This window comes from Phyllostomus discolor, chromosome 1, assembly GCF_004126475.2.
Source record: "Phyllostomus discolor isolate MPI-MPIP mPhyDis1 chromosome 1, mPhyDis1.pri.v3, whole genome shotgun sequence".
Classification (NCBI taxonomy): domain Eukaryota; kingdom Metazoa; phylum Chordata; class Mammalia; order Chiroptera; family Phyllostomidae; genus Phyllostomus; species Phyllostomus discolor.
Window position 1 is genome coordinate 43,353,025 of NC_040903.2, and position 16,194 is coordinate 43,369,218.

At 36.7% G+C, this 16,194-nt stretch overlaps 1 long non-coding RNA gene across 5 annotated transcripts in view; it reads left to right on the top strand.

The window, feature by feature from the left end:
- Positions 1-13,666, top strand: part of LOC114493058 — a 57,947-nt gene extending 44,281 nt beyond the window's left edge. Inside the window, exons 3-7 of one of the 5 annotated variants that reach the window (XR_004902169.1) lie at positions 2,178-2,201; positions 2,279-2,308; positions 3,566-3,660; positions 6,539-7,289; positions 13,656-13,666. This is a non-coding gene — a long non-coding RNA (uncharacterized LOC114493058). Of the gene's footprint in view, positions 1-1,454; positions 1,519-2,177; positions 2,202-2,278; positions 2,309-3,565; positions 3,661-6,538; positions 7,290-13,655 lie in introns of those variants that run through there. The other 4 variants (XR_004902172.1, XR_004902167.1, XR_003684079.2 and 1 more) reach the window with 4 other exon arrangements.
- Positions 13,667-16,194: the final 2,528 nt, after the last annotated feature.

A 16,194-nucleotide genomic window follows, 5' to 3' on the forward strand; every position in this document is an offset into this window, starting at 1 on the left:
TCATCATCCTTTCTATCATTAAAATAGTTTATGATTTTCTGCTTTATTAGCACTATGAAACAGACTTTTATTAATTTATTTTATTTAATCTATACTCATTTCATTTGAGATTTTGTTTCAAATGAGTTTTTATGCTATGTTAAACTTCAACATTGTGTTCTTTGGATAATATTCTTTCCAAGATGCTAAATATCCATCTGGGCATCTGTCCATCTGTAGAAGACCATTTTCTATGAATTACTCTTAATCCTCTGCTTTCAATAAAATTTCATGTATGAACAACACCGAAAGCTGCATCTTTATTTGTATCATAACATAAATGAATATTGGGGTAAGTATTAGATGATTTTCAAAATGTTATCAAGAAACATACAATTTTCTCAGTTTGTCCAGTGACAAAGTCCCGAGTTTCAACCACTGAGGCAAAGTCATCAGGTAAGGAACAATGGAAATACCATCAGTCACAAATTGTGCTTCATATGATAAATTTATTAGGCAGAAAAACAGTTTCCTTTATTATCAGAAAAAAAAAGATGTTATTGTATTGTTTTATCAAAACTGATGGCTAAAATGATCAGGAATAAAAAATCTTTTATTAATACTTACCTTATACTTTGCAAAATATTTTTATTTAAAAGTTCATAACTGAGAAATAAATAATCTGCTTTACTTCTTACATAACAGTAAGAGTACTGAATTCATTGTGTAAACTGAATTATAAAAATATATCAAAGAGGCCCAGATTAGGTTACTTTCATTGAATAAGATAATTTGGAGATTATTTTTACCAAAACCATTGTATCTACAAATATTTTCCCTAAAACTTCTTTATCAATTTGATGTGACTCTATCCATCATCTTTCCTTTTCTAATACTAGGGTTACACCAACTCCACAGTTCTCAAGTGAGAACCTGACTTATTTTCTCAAGATCTATTATAACATCTGTCCCTGTTTCTTGTAATTCTACCTTCTGAATATTTTTTCAACTCTGCCTTAACCAATATTCCATATGTCATTATGTAAGGTCCCTATAATTTCACAACTATCTAAATGGTCAGCCTGTCCTCATTTTTGTTCTTCTTACCTGGAGAACTATTTCATTTCCTACATACGATCCTCTCTTGCATTGTTGTTTCTTTGCAGGTTCCATAAGTCTTTCTTTACCTATTCTATATAATCTCACATAAGCTTTGCCTTTTTCTTTGCTTTCATGTTTCTATCCTCTCTTGGTCTCTTTAATATGTCCTGTTTTTCTGTTTCATGATACTTTAGTATCTCTATGCCACAACAATGTCCCCTACTTGTCTCTAAGTTCCATGTTGTCATGCAATGTGTTTCAATACTCTGTACCTCTAGCCAGTTTCAAAAAGTTGCAGATCATAGTCTGATCAATGAGTGATTTAAAAGCACAGGAATGAATATGTTACTGATTTATCACATGTGCTTTCACAGGACTCGGCCAAATATGAAGATCCTTGCCTTGGCCTTTATCATGGCTCTCATGTTTGCCATGATTGTAAGTATAGCAGAAATTTTTAAGAGGAATATGTGCTCATTATTTATTCAGAGAATGTCTCTGTTGTGCCAAGAACATGAATACATTGCCTGAACGTGGGTTTGTAAATTCTAAAGTTTTGAATGAGTATTTTCCTTCAATTAGCTTACATCAGTACTTTAAGGACTTAGGATAATTCTTAGGTGCCCACACAGAGTCACTAAGCACACACAGAAGTGCATGTGAGAAACAATAAAATCAAAGAAGAGAAAACATAATCATAATACCAGACTACCTATACAATCTATATTTAAACAGACATGGCTTTTCAGAAACTTAAAACATACCCACCTAAAAAACATTGGTCTTGAGCTGACCCATACTTTAATGTTTCAATTTCACTATCCTAGTCACAGGGGTAGGTTTTTTTAAAAATCACAGACAAAAGAAATTTGGACCCAAGGGAACTGGTATGAGAATGTAGCAAATTAACTACAGCCAAAGCCTAGTCCTCGTTCATGTTAAAGATGTCACTAAATATAAAACAACTAGCTTAGGGTTTCAGTTATCTAAGACTTTCCCTCCCTTTGTTTAATCATACTTGTGGCAGCTAAGCACCTTTCGACAATATCAAATTATAAATTTTAGATGTTCACTCTTTCTTCTTTTCCTTTTTCAAGGGAGCAGATTCTTCATCTGAAGAGGTAAGACACTTTCATATCCTGGAAAACTTGATCATTAAGCATGGATAACAATTTTAATTTGTTCTCTATTTTAACAGAAACGTCGTTTCTTTAGAGGCGGATACTATGTAAGTGTTCCTGGATAATGGAATATAATGAAACACATTTTCTTCTGTATTTGTTCTATCATAAGAATCAATATTTATCTCTGAAACATCTTTATGGTGAATGGCTGAAGTATATATTAAGTTTTTATGATATACTGGTAAATGACCCATAGGTTGTACACTGGTAGGACTTAGATAGAGACTTATAATGCTGCCCTGAAGAAGCCAATTAATTTAGCAAAATGTAAGTATCTTTGGTAAATAATTACCTTAACACAAAGAATAATGAAATTCTAGCCGTTGTTGGTGTAGCTCAGTGGATTGAGCACAGGCTGAGAAACGAAGGGTCGCTGATTTGATTCCCAGGCAGGGCACATGCCTAGGTTTTAGGCCAGGTTCCCAGTAAGGGGCACGTGACAGTCAACCACACACTGATGTTTCTCCCCCTCTCTTTCTTCTTCCCTTCCCCTCTCCCTAAAAATATATAAACAAAATCTTTTTTTAAAAGAATAATGAGATTATAAATCCATAAAATATAATACATGCCTAAGGGAGAGCATAAAGTCTCCTAAAAACATAATGTGGTAAGTTTTCACCTTTTTGTCCTTGTGGAGGATGATGAAGTCATTAGGAAAAGTTAAACTGATCTTCTTAAATATGATAGAAAATTTCACTTATCTAGCATTTTTAGAATAAAATATATCCTCAATGTCATATTATTTTTCCATGTCAATCAATATCCTATGTTCTCAAAAATTCCACTAATATATTAAATAGATGAATTTTAACAAGGAACCAAATTAAAAGATGAAGAAAGAGGGACAGGATATTGAAATTAACAAAGTGGATATTTTAAAAAGTAGGAGTTTTAAGAGAGAGTAAGGTCATTATAGGTCAACAGTGAGAAGTAGCAATTCCACCAAACCTGAAATTAACAAATTCCTTCTCCCTGAAAAATTCAAGGATAGGCAAAGTAGGAGCTCAGAGGTAATGTTTTAATGATTATTTAAAACTTGTGTATTCCTCTATAATCCATGGATTTACTTGCATTATAAAAAAATAGAACTGTCAACAAACAGTGTAGCTGCAAATGGCTTCCTATTTGTCTCTTCCTTTAAACATTTTTTATAATAAAGTGAAAGCATAATAAACATTTGAAAAAATCAAAGTATGTAGAATATCCATGAATTTCTACCAACTTTAAAACTCAGACTGTAATTGAAATTACTGTGAATTATTTACACTGCCATTGTCTCAATTGTTTCATTGTTTTTTCAGGGAGGGTATCCATTTCAACCATATCCATATCCACCGGCATATCCATACCCTTATCCATATGGAAGAAAGTAGTAAGCACAGTATGGATTATAGAGGTAAGTTACAACTAATGACATTGAAAAATACTTTTATCTTATTTTTATTATTACTTTTTAAATCCTCACTAGAGAATATGTTTTTATTGATTTTAGAAAGATGGAATGGAAAAAGAAATAAAAGAAATACAGAGAGAGAGAAACTTTAATGTGTGACAGGGAAACGTGGTATGGTTGCCTCTCATAAGTGCCCCAATAAGGCATCTAACCTGCAACCTAGGTGTGCACCATGACAGGAGATAGAACCTGTAACCATTATGATGCAAAGGATGATGCTCCACCAACTGAAACACCCAGCCAAGGATCTAATGACATTTTTTGTTCTCCAGAAATTTTAGTGCTGATAGTTATAACAAGAATAAATAAAACCAAGCCATCAAAACAAAAGCAGAACAGCTGAAGCAACATAAGCAGGTGTAGTTCCCCTAAAGTGCATTTATTCATCTAAAAGTTTCTAAAAGAGAACACCTGTCTTGGGATGGTTAGAGGTGAGATTTTCAAATGGGAGCTCTGGTGTCTTTTTATCCTGGTTCAGCAACTACCAGTTTCATGACCTTAAACTATTCCTCATCTTTTCTAAACTGCTTTTTAATCATGGACAAACAGGCATTATAACAATATGTGACCACTTCATAAAATTGGGGAGACTGTTGACAGACATATTCCATCAATGCCTGTGAATAGAGTTGCATGTAATTGTGACTCCATGATACCCTGCCACTAAATCTGTGCCTGGATATCTTTTTAAATGTAACATTTGGAGTAGCGGCACACACACCATCTGGGAACCTGTTCAGAAATTTAGAGTCTGAAGCCCACCCAGAGCTATTCAATCAGAATCTGCATTTTAATTGCTTCAGACCACAAGAGAATTTGAGAAACTTCACCTTGGCACTGTGATGAGCATTAAGGATAGGGACACTGCTCCAATATAAAATTCAGGAAAGATTAAATATCACTACAGAAAAAAAAGCAGTTCTATAATTCAAAGTTGAAATACTTCTGATAAATTTCAATTACTTTTGAATGCACATGGATAATATAGTCTAAATAATTCACATTATTGACAGGGTGAAGAATCTGAACTTACTCCCTAGACACTAGGTAATAGGTGAATATAATTGATCAGGAAAGACTATATTTTAAAAAGGAAAGAAAGAATATATTAAGAATATTATTTGAGAGACACAAATATGAATGAAATGTGTACACTGTATTTAAGGAAAGGGGCAGGGGACCTGAGATAGGCTCATGATAGAAAGACTTAAAAGTAACAGGAGAAAGAAGACTATGAAAAGGAATCATCAGGTCTGATGATGAACTGAATGAAAGGTGAAACCAGGGAAGGAAGGGGAAGAAGAGGAAATGGATATAAGTTCTCAGAACTGGAGGAACACATAGAAGTGCTTAGCAAATATGCCTCTTAGAAAAGAATCAATGCTCTCCCAATGCCCTCCTTCTGTCTGTTTCTTGGCATGACAGAGGTTGTTTTGCTTTATTTTGTTTTGGGGTTTTTTTTAGGGAATATTTCTGAATGCCTATGTTTTGCTTGGTTTACATTAGGATGTATTAACAAATGTTAGTTTTGAAGGTGAATAGTATTCAAATTCAAAAGCCACTGGGCTAATATGCAGACCTGAACCTCATGTAAGAAGTGAGAAGTGAAAAAAAAATGATAGAAATTTATTCAACAAGTCTTTCATTATTTTTTCAATGTTTCTTATGACCCTGAAATAGGTTCAGGGAAAAGTCATAGCTTGGTATAGAATTAGTTGGCCATGAAACTTAGAGACATGGAAATTAAGAGCTCTTTAAGTGACTGGAAAAAAACAATGGGAAATAAAAGCTGTTACTTGTGATATTATTTGAGGAAATAGGGGTTCGGTTGACATATGTATACATTAAGTCACCAGATAGTTCTTCTGGGCCTCATTGTGAGTAAGCAGTGAGATAGCACTGGAATATAAATACCATTGAGCCAGAGTTTCCACAGTTGCAGCTTATTACCTAGTTATAAAGATGGATATCAAAGCTGGCCATCGGCAGTCAGAACATCATTTGACAAAGCAGTAATGTGATTGCATGTGTTCTTGAGGCCTATTACACAGTGGGTGGCCACTGGGTGAGTGGGAGACTCACAGTGGGTGAGTCTGGCCAGTGGGTGACAGGGAGTACTGACAGGCCATTAATAAGTTCATTGGGAAATTATAACAGTTATTTAAGAAGCAAAATAAGAGCTTGAACCAAGAAAGAAGTGGCAGAGGTGCTAGCAATTCATTCTAAAGTGAATCTGATTACATAACTAGTTTAGGTAATTTCAGTAAAGCTTTCTCATGTGAATTATTTTAGCGAAAGCATGGTTTTGGGTCAAGGATCCTCTGTCATGTCAAGGAAATACACAAACACAGACAATGAAAGATTTTATTCAGAAAAAAGAACATGGTCATGGGGTGAGTGCTCAAATCTCAGAAATCTTTAAGCATCTCAAAATCTAACAGGAAAAGCCTTTTTGAAAAGTGTACATGGAGGTATGCAAAGAATAGCACTAGCTTTTAAAGGGAAGGTGAGCAAGCATGTAAATGACCAGTAGGAAATAGTGTTCGCTGTGGTCAACCAGTTCTCAGAATAAGCTGATATAAAGGGCATGTTCCACTTTTAGTTCGTGTTCAAGCTGCAGAGCAAGCGGAATTGGGGGTCACAGAACAGCTTGACTATCATTTGGTGGAGACCAAGTAAAGGATATCAAAAAGACAATTGTAAGCACTTGGTCAGACACAAAGAAATAGATATGGATAAAATTCAAAATCAAGAAAGTGTTTGATATTACCAATGATTTAGTCTTTAGTTTAATGAAAGGAATGTTTCTCTTTCTCCACAGTCCTGGTCAGAAGTCTTCTTTGCTCTCTACTCATGACCATTCTTCTTACTCAAGAATGATTTCCCCTTCTAGCAACATATTATCAGCCCACGTACAATAAAAGCATCCAAAGTGAATTTGAAAGCATCTTTCATAAAACAATTCCAAAAGTAGAGCACTATTTGTATTCTCTCATGTATTAGATTGGGACTTAAAAAATGTAACCCATCAATAAGGTTTCTGTGTACAAATTCCAGCTGTGAAAAAAAAGCCAATTGAATCATGGTAGATGAAAAACACACACCCGAGATCAGTGATCTATATTTCTAATGCAGTGGTAATGATATTCTCTTCACTATTTGATTGTTTTTTATTTTGTTCACTTTATTGAAGTATCATAAAACTATACAAAAAATCTTTCCTCACACAATAAATCAGTCTATGAAGCAAATATCAGATATATCATTGTTTTAATTTCTTAGCACTGCTGAAATAAAGTACAAATTCTAGTGGCAAAAAATAAAAAACAAGAGCAGAGCTTTGCTGTTTGTGATAGGTCTAGGGTGCAATTCAACTGTGCTTTCACTTTTTCTCTGGCATTATTGGCAATGCTCGACAATTCTTGGTTTGTAAGCCCATCACTGCAATCTCTATCTCTGCTGTTACAAAGCTGTCTTCTCCTTCTATGTCTATTCTTATATAAACATTAGTCATATTTAATTAAGGACACACACATTACTCCTGGATAAATAGGTCTTAACTAATTACATCCGTATTTCCAAGTGAGATCACATTCTTGAACTTATCTATGGATAAGGACACAAGTGAATGCATGGCACCTGTGTTTCTGTTGATTCTCATTAGCATTTTTGCAACATTTTATGCCAACACACAATACTTTTTTACCGTTTTAGTATTTTTTAAAGAAAAGACATATAGTTTTATTTTATCATCCCCTGGATGGAAGAAAGCAGGTTGTGACACAGCTGGATGACTATTCAAAGGGCAAGATGATCATCTACGCCATCTCATTTTAATTGTGAATAATTCTATATTAAAAGAATTTCCAATCCATGTCGTGTGCAGAAATTCACTAGAACATTGTCTTTAATCATATTTATAGAGAAAGCTTATTTCTTTTTAGCAGGTGGCTGGGAAAAATCTCAGCTATATAAATGTTTTAAATATTGGCATCTAAAATCTACAAATTACAATGTACTATAATTTTTATGAGATTAAATCATTCATTACCAAAATATCATGGACAGAGGACTTCTGTTCCTTAGAAAATCTGTCAAAAATAATGGTGAATCTCTTTCCGACATGGGTGGCACAAAACAAAGAAAGCATCTTTGGAACCAAAGAAATTGGAAGGGAACAACAGGAGAACAGTAAGGCTCTGATGCTGAGGCAAAAATGTGGGAGTTAAGAAAATTTGGTAGAATTGCTGCATGTTGAGATCATATCACTTCCTGGGCTCACAAGGAAATCTTTCCGTGGGCCCACAGACAGGAGATATTGGTGTAGCAAGATTTATTCAGGTGAAACTACTCGACTGCCTCTGGGTTTTCAATATCCTTCTCCTCTTGCCCCTCCATAGAAAAAGTCCAACTGTGTCTTCAGCAAGACCAAAACAAAGGCCAGTATCTGGAGTTTCTGTGTCATGTTAAAGCTTAGTCTTTTGGAGCCCATAGTAGGCTGCTAATAGTCTCAGTCCTCATCCAGGTAGCTTAGTTCTGTTCCCAGCTCTGCTGTTGTACCCAGGCTTCTGCCTGAAGCCTGCACTTGGAGTTCAGACAGCTGCTGTGCCTGCTATGGAGAGAATATGTGAGTGAATGGGGCAAGTGTGTTTCACTGAGGGAAAGAGGGCTTCTTTGTTAAGTTTGGTTATATTATCTCAGGCTTGGGACATCAGGGACTTTTTTAAATAGTCAGTCAACTTCAAAGCTTCGTGGGCTTCTAATGCGTCCACCTCCCAACCAATTCCTTTTTTCCCAAGGCTAGACTGACAGGACTCTATGGTGTTCATTTGGGCTCCTATCATGCATGCCTCACAGAAGCACCTCAGTTGTGCCATTTTGACTTCTATTGCTCCCATGCCTATTCCACCTATAGTCTGGGGAAGTAGAATCAGGAGATTGTAAAAACTGGCCTTCCTCCCAGTACACAGAGGGAGGGTTGTTAATCCCCTTTGCAGGACAATGCTGTGATCCTTTGGAGTGTGTGAAGGTGCAGCTCCTGGCTAAGCAAGCAGGTTTATGCTCCCTAGTTGACTATATTCAACAAGGTCTAATTCCCTTTTCTTCTTTACTTTATTAGGGACTAGCTAACTCCCTTAATAGCAGAATAATGAGTTGCACCTCCTGTGTGCTTTCTCCTGAATTTCTTTTAGACCCTCCAGTTTGTACACTCTGACTGATGTGTAAAAGTATAACAGGGTGCAGCCAAGAGGGGAGTCAAAAATAGGGATTTGTAATAGGGTCCAGAAGAGCTTGGAGATAATTGGCTCCACACAACAGGGCCACACCTGCCCAGAATGCGGGCAGCTGTGGTCAATTGTGAGAGGAACCAGAAATGGGGCTGCAGAGAAAGATTAGCGCTGAGATTTAAACTGAGGCACAGCAGCTATTGGGCATCTCTCTTTTGGAGACCATGGGTCTCTTTAGGACCACGCGGCTTTGGTGTCTTGGTGGGGATCATGAGGCTTGGTGAGAGTCAGGACCATGACGCTTTGGAGGTGCTCCCTTTTGCCACGTGGAGGGTGCTGGGAGGATTGTGTGCATTTGTGAGGAACTTTAGTTTGTGTTATTTCAAATGAATGATACATTCCTTTCCTTTTCACTGATCTGGTACTAAGAGACATCTTTCCTCAGGCAGCGGGCAAAACGAACCCAGATAGGTGGGGAGGAACCCCCTGTTGTACTGTACCAAAAATAGGCTGAAATTGAACAAATAAAAAATGAACTCTTTGTTGTGCCTCTCCTCTGGTCTCAGTTAATTTTTGCCCTGTACTTACTTACATTCAAAACCCAACAATAATAATTTTTTCCTCTGCACTTCAATAAGCTCTGCCTCTAATATTAACAAACGTATATAGTTGATTAACTTCTCAACTCACTATTTGTGACCACAGTGAGATTTATTCATAAAGAAGATCAAGGACAGCATGGTTTTGAAATATGTATGTCTTTAAATGACAGAGGTCATGTAGACATTCTATTAATTAGTCATTAATGATAAAATTAAGCATTGGCAAGTAACTCTGCTTTGTAATTTTCTTTTGAAAGAACCTAGATTCAAGTATCACCTTTTAAATATCTGATCAATGCCCTCCAACTCAATGAAATATCCTTAGATATATATACATTTTTTTTCAAATGTTTCAACCCACAATTTCACTTTGTGGTGATTCATGTCACTCCATGTGGACCATCACTCCATGGAGCCAGCAGGTGGGTGCCATATCTGAGTTTCCATCAACCTGGCTAACACTGTTAACCTGGCACTAGTGATTTCCTGAGACTCAGCCCCACCCAACTTAGGGCCCAACCCAAGCTTTGTAATACCAACAACATGACTTGGCTCATGCTGTGGAGATTCCTGAAAACCTTCCAAACAAGCAACATCTGTCCTTGGTTCCCAATGGCCTATCTTGGGTGCCTCCTAGCCTAGCACCATCTGAAGTGGCAGCCACCTAAAGGTTGTTTTGTAAATAATGCCAGGTGACTTTAGGTAGGACATAGTTGGCACATAACCCTGGCTTGCCCTCCCAGAAGGCCCCAGAGCCCATGAACCCAGTGGACAACTTCAGACCACATCAAAGTAACACCCAATCTCCTCCACAAAAGATACACTAAAATTGAACCCCCTCTTCTGAACCACCCAGATACAAAATCCCCTCTTATGTAAGTGCTGCTCTGTGATGTTGAACCCTATGCAGCTGATTCTTCATAGCAGTTGACACTGGACCTGACAGCCAATCAGCCTGGGGGTAAATCCCTTCAACTGAGTTGTCAACAGTTGAACTACAATAGGAGAGTGGACATAGCCCACATGGGTGGTGCACCTGGAGTTCCCAGTTTGGGTCACTGGAGAGGCTATACCATGGAGCTCTATAGGACACCTACTAAATTAGGCCACCCTACCAAGCCCAAGATATATAGCAGCTCTAACTAATACAGAGAAATACATGCAAAGAGATAGCCAAAGTGAGGAAACAAAGAAATATGGTCCAGATGAAAGAACAGAACAGAACTCCATAAACAGAACTCAACAAAATGGACACAAGCAATCTACTAGACACAAGAGTCCAGAAAACACTGGTTACAAGGATGCTCATTGAACTTAGGGGAAGAGTAGATGAACTTAGTGAGAATGTCAAAAAAAGATAGGAAGCATAAAAACAAAGAGAGAAAACAAAATTAAGAGCCAGTTTAAATGAAGAATACACTAACTGAAGTGAAGAGTATATCACAAGAAAGCAAAAGTGGAGAACATAAAGCAAATTTCAAACCAGAAATTTGGAAGATAAGGAAACAGAAAACAGCCAATCAGAACAGAAAAAAGAAAAAAGAACCCCAAAACATGAGAACAGTAAAAGGACCCTTGGGACAACTTCAAGCAACACCAAAAGTTGCCTCATAATGTTGACAGAATGAGAAAAGAGAGAGCAAGAAACTGAAAATCTATTTAAAAAATAATGACAGAAAATTTACTGAAGCTGGTAAAGGAAACAGACATACAAGTCCAGGATGTACAGAGAATTCCAAGCAAGAAGAACCCAAAGAGGAGGACACTAAGACATCAAAATTAAAATGTCTAAGATTGATGAAACAGAGAATCTTAAAAACAATATGAGAAAAGCAGTTAGTTACCTACAAGAGAGCTCCCATTACACTGTCAGCTGATTTCTCAACAGAAACTTCACAGGCCACAAGGGAATGGCAAGTTTACCCAGCAAAGCTATCATTCAGAATCAAAGGATGGATATAGAGTTCCTCAGACAAGAAAAAAAAAAACTAAAGGAATTTATTGCCACCAAACCAGTATTACAAGAAATGTTAAAGGGTCTTCTTTAAGAAGAGGAAGAAAAGATAAAAATTATTAATAAAATGAGTAGAAATACATACCTACCAACAATTAATTTAAATGCAAATGGATTAAATGCTCCAACAAAAGAAATATGGAGGCTGAATGTGTAACAAAAAAACCTTTATATATACTGTCTACAAGAGACACACTTGTAGACACAATGGTGTATGTACAACCAATAAATAGTATGTATTCAGTTGATTAATCATTATTAATCACCTTCTCCATATCCATATGCTAGTTAATATAATGTTTATATATAGGTTGAAAGACACACTCAGACTGAACATAAATAGATGCAAAAGGGTATTTCATGAAAATGGGAACAACAACAAAGGCTGTGGAAGCAATAGTTATAACAGACAAAATAAACTTTAAAACAAAGGCTATATAACATGAGATAAAGAAGGACCCAGAAATTCCACTTCTGGGTATTCATCTGAAGAAAACTGAAACATGAAATCAAAAAGATACATACATCCATTGTTCATTGCAGCATTATTTACAATACCCAAGACATAAAAGCACCCTGTTTATCAATAGATGAATGGATAAAGAAGAAGTGGTGCACATATACAATAGAATATGACTCACCCATAGAAAACATGAAACTTGCCAACTGCAGCAACATGGATGGACCTAGATGGTATTGCTCAAGTGAAATAAGTCAGACAGAGGAGGGCTAATGCCGTACAATTTCACTTACTTATATGTGGAATTTTATAAAGAAAATAAATGAACAAACAGAACAGAAATAGGTTCATAGGTCCAGAATAATTTGGCAGTTGTAAGATAGGAGAGTTTGGGGGACAGGTGAAAAAAACAAAAGGGTTTAATTTAATTCTATTTTTAAATACTTTTTTAAATTTTTCAATTAGAGTTGACATACAATATTATATCAGTTTCAGGCATACAACCCAGTGATTAGAAATTGTATACCTTACATAGTGTTTACCTGCTACATCTACTACCCATTTGACACCATACATAGTTATTACAATATCATTGACTACATTGCCTATACGGTACTTTACATCCCCGTGACTACTTTGCAACCACCAGTTTTTGAACTTCTTAATCCCTTCACCTCTTTCAACCATCTCCCACCCCCTTCCATCTGGCAGCAATACAAATGTTCTTTGTATATAGGAGTCTGTTTCTCTTCTGCTTGTTTTACTTTTCTTTTTGACTCCATATATAATGGAAGTCACCTGACATTTGTCTTTCTCTGTTTGATTTATTTCACTTAGCACAGTATCCTCCAGGTCTATCCACATTGTTGCAGATGCCAAGACTTTATTCTTTTATGACTCATTGTCTATATGCACCACTTCTTAAGAATGTTTTCTGGCATTATTTTTTCAAGTAGGTCTTCAATTTCTTGCTCTCTCATTTCTCCTTCTGGCTCCCCATGATGTGAATGGTGGTATGCTTGAAGTGTCCCAAAGGCTTTTTACACTATCCTCACTTTTTTTCTGTGCTTTTGAGTGTTTTCTGCTTTCTTGTCTTCCAAATCGCTGATTGATCCTCTGCTTCATCTACTCCAATGTTAATTCCCTGTAGTGTATTCTTTAGTTTGATTATTATAGTCTTTATTTCCAATTGGTTATTTTTTTATGTTTTCTATCTCCATTTTTATGTTGCCTATATTTTTGTTGAAATTCTCACTGAGGACATTGAGCATCCTTATAACTATGTTTTGAACTCTTCATCTAGTAGATTGCTTGTCTCTATTTTCCTTAGTTATTATCTGAGGTTTTATTCTGTTCTTTCATTTAAGACATGCTTCTTTGTCTCCTAATTTTGGCTTCCTTTCTGTGTTTCTTTCTGTGTATTAGGGTAGAGCTGCTATGATTCCTAGGCTTGGTATAGTGGTCTACTATAGCAGGATCCTGTAGGACACAGTGGCACAGCCTGTACCTTATCTGGACACTCCAGGAGCACCTCCTGTGTGGGCTGTGTACACTTTCCTGCTGTACTTGATCTTTGGTTGCTGTTGGCACCTCAATGGGAGGGGCTTACTCCCAAGCCAACCACCTTCAAGTAGTGGCCATTACCACTGCATAGGGGCTTATTCCACAGAGCAGCGCTCATTTCCGTGGGGTGCTGTTCCCAAGAGTGTGTCAGCTGTGGATATGGTAGATGGTCTGAAGCTGGCCACTGGGTGGATTGGCTCTGAGGCCTTACTGAGGCATGCAGTCCAAGGTCAATTGTCACCTGTACTCTCTCTGAGGGCATGGGGGCATGAGTTGCAATGCAGTTTTCAGATGGTTGCTATTATGCTGGGCTTGGAGGTGCCTAGCAGATTCCAAACTATGAACCATGGCTATTCATCACTACTGCCAGACCTGAGGTCATTTAATGAGAAGTATATGGCATGCAGTTGCCAGGTGCTGTAAATTTGAGAAATTTTAGAATAATCTAAATTATGAGCCAAGGTAGGCTGTATGGAAAAGTCACTGGAAACAGCTTGGGTGGGACCACAAGTTGTGTGAGGCTGGGTGTCAGGGTAGGGCAACCAGTGATAGCCAGGTTGATGGAGACTCTGATATGGTATCTGCCTGCTTGCTCTGTTGGGGGAGGGCTCAGAAAAAAACAATGGCCTCTGTCAGCCCTTCTGTCTGGGAGAAACCTGCCATTATAGCACTTGCTACACAATTCACTTCCTCCCTTTATATTCCTGACATCTTTGTAGCTGCTGTAACTCCAAGTCTGTGTATGGACCCTTTGAGAGAAACTGCCTGGGACTCCAGAAGACCTCTGTCTCACCCAGCCACAATCCTTGCTGGTGCTCACAGCTGGAAGTAAGTGTTCTCAGACTAGAACCCTGTGCTGGAGAGCCTGGTATGGAGCTAGGACCCCCTCCCTTGCTCCTCAGGGAGGACTGCCACAGCCAAGATATTTCTCCTGATTTTTAACCACACTGTTGTTATGGGACCAGATTTTTCTGCATCTCTGCCCCTCCTGACTTTACGTGACCTCTTTATATTTTTAGTTAAAGGACTTCTGTTCAGCTACATTGCGGGCATTTCTGAATGATTGTTGTTTGTAAATTAGTTGTAATTTTTATGTGGTTGTGGGAGGAAGTGAGCACAGCATTTTTATACTCTACCGCCTTTACCAGAAGTCTTTCAATCTGTTTCTTAATCATCATCCCTAATGCCATTTTCTCCAAATGATCTCTCATAATTTTACACCAGTCTATTTATTCACACACCCCCTTACACAGTCATCCAGTCTGCTAGTTTGTTCCACTGTTAATCTTTCTCTGTATCGATGTCATGGTCATTAATCTAAAATACAATTCTCCCAATGTCACACACGTTGGCTTAAAGTCTTTCATGCTACACTAAGTCCTCACAATAAGATATAGAATCTTTAGCCTTTGCAGACCTCTACCCTCAGCTCTTGCTAATCCTTCTTTGTACTCAAATTTTTTGCTCTTAACCATGCTCCACTCTAATTTTAGTGTCTTTTCAGGCTCCCAACAACTTACATTTACCACCTCTTTGTTTCTATAACTCCTTCCTATTGTAGGACCTGGCCCAACATTTACTTTGATCCATACATAAATGTTCCTGCTTAATCATTTGAGAAATATAAACATTTTTAGTATCTTATAACATTTTGATTTTTAGTATATGCCATACTATTTTGTTAACTTATTTTGTACAAGTTTATTAGAAAGTAAACTCCTTGAAATCAGGGAGTTTAATCTGAATTTTCTTTTTATTCCTAGTGTCATAATGCATTAGCACATAAAATGGCAGTACATGTTTCACAAAAGTATTGAATGAGTTACTCCTTTATCATATCAACTTTATCAGGACTCAAAACCAAGTTTGGTTCATTACTTTTATTCTTGTTCTGGTAGTTGCCACATCTATAAGTAGATAAGAAAATTTAGAGGATAAATTCTTATTAGTTACATTAATGGTATCTCATTTATGTTCTACACTGTGTTTGTATATGTTGTTTATTAAACTATAATTTTTATGTAAATATTTTTCTAAAATTAGTTCACAAAACTTCCTTATGATAACAAATATATTTTTACACACACACTCACTGAGATGTACTTCAAAATCAAAATTGAAAAGGTTACTTACTAAAGAAGTGAGGTGAGAGAATGTTCTTAAATGTAAAGATCCTTAGAATAGATGTCAATAATTCCTGTTCTGAGTCCAGCTGTGTACATAGACCCATCACATGACTTCCTGGGGCCTCTTTTCCCCTTCTGGTAAAATTAGAGGATCTTCCACCTTGAACATTCCTTGAATCTAGTTACTGGGAAAGTTACACATAATTAGTGGAAATACTCCAAATACTAGCAGATGCTCTACCCTGAGTTTAAAATTTAGAAATGAATTATAAAACCATGGTGGCCACTTCATATGCCATAGAAAAAAAGGAAAGGGACTATTACATAAAAGAAGGTAAAAACAGAAAAATGTACTAATCAGCAAAGCTAATATTTGAATTTATGAAACTCTTATTCTTATGACTTAAGAAACATCTTTACTTAATGTTCACTACTAGTTTTATATTACATCCTCAAATAGAAATGAGAAGGTTAGTATACAAAT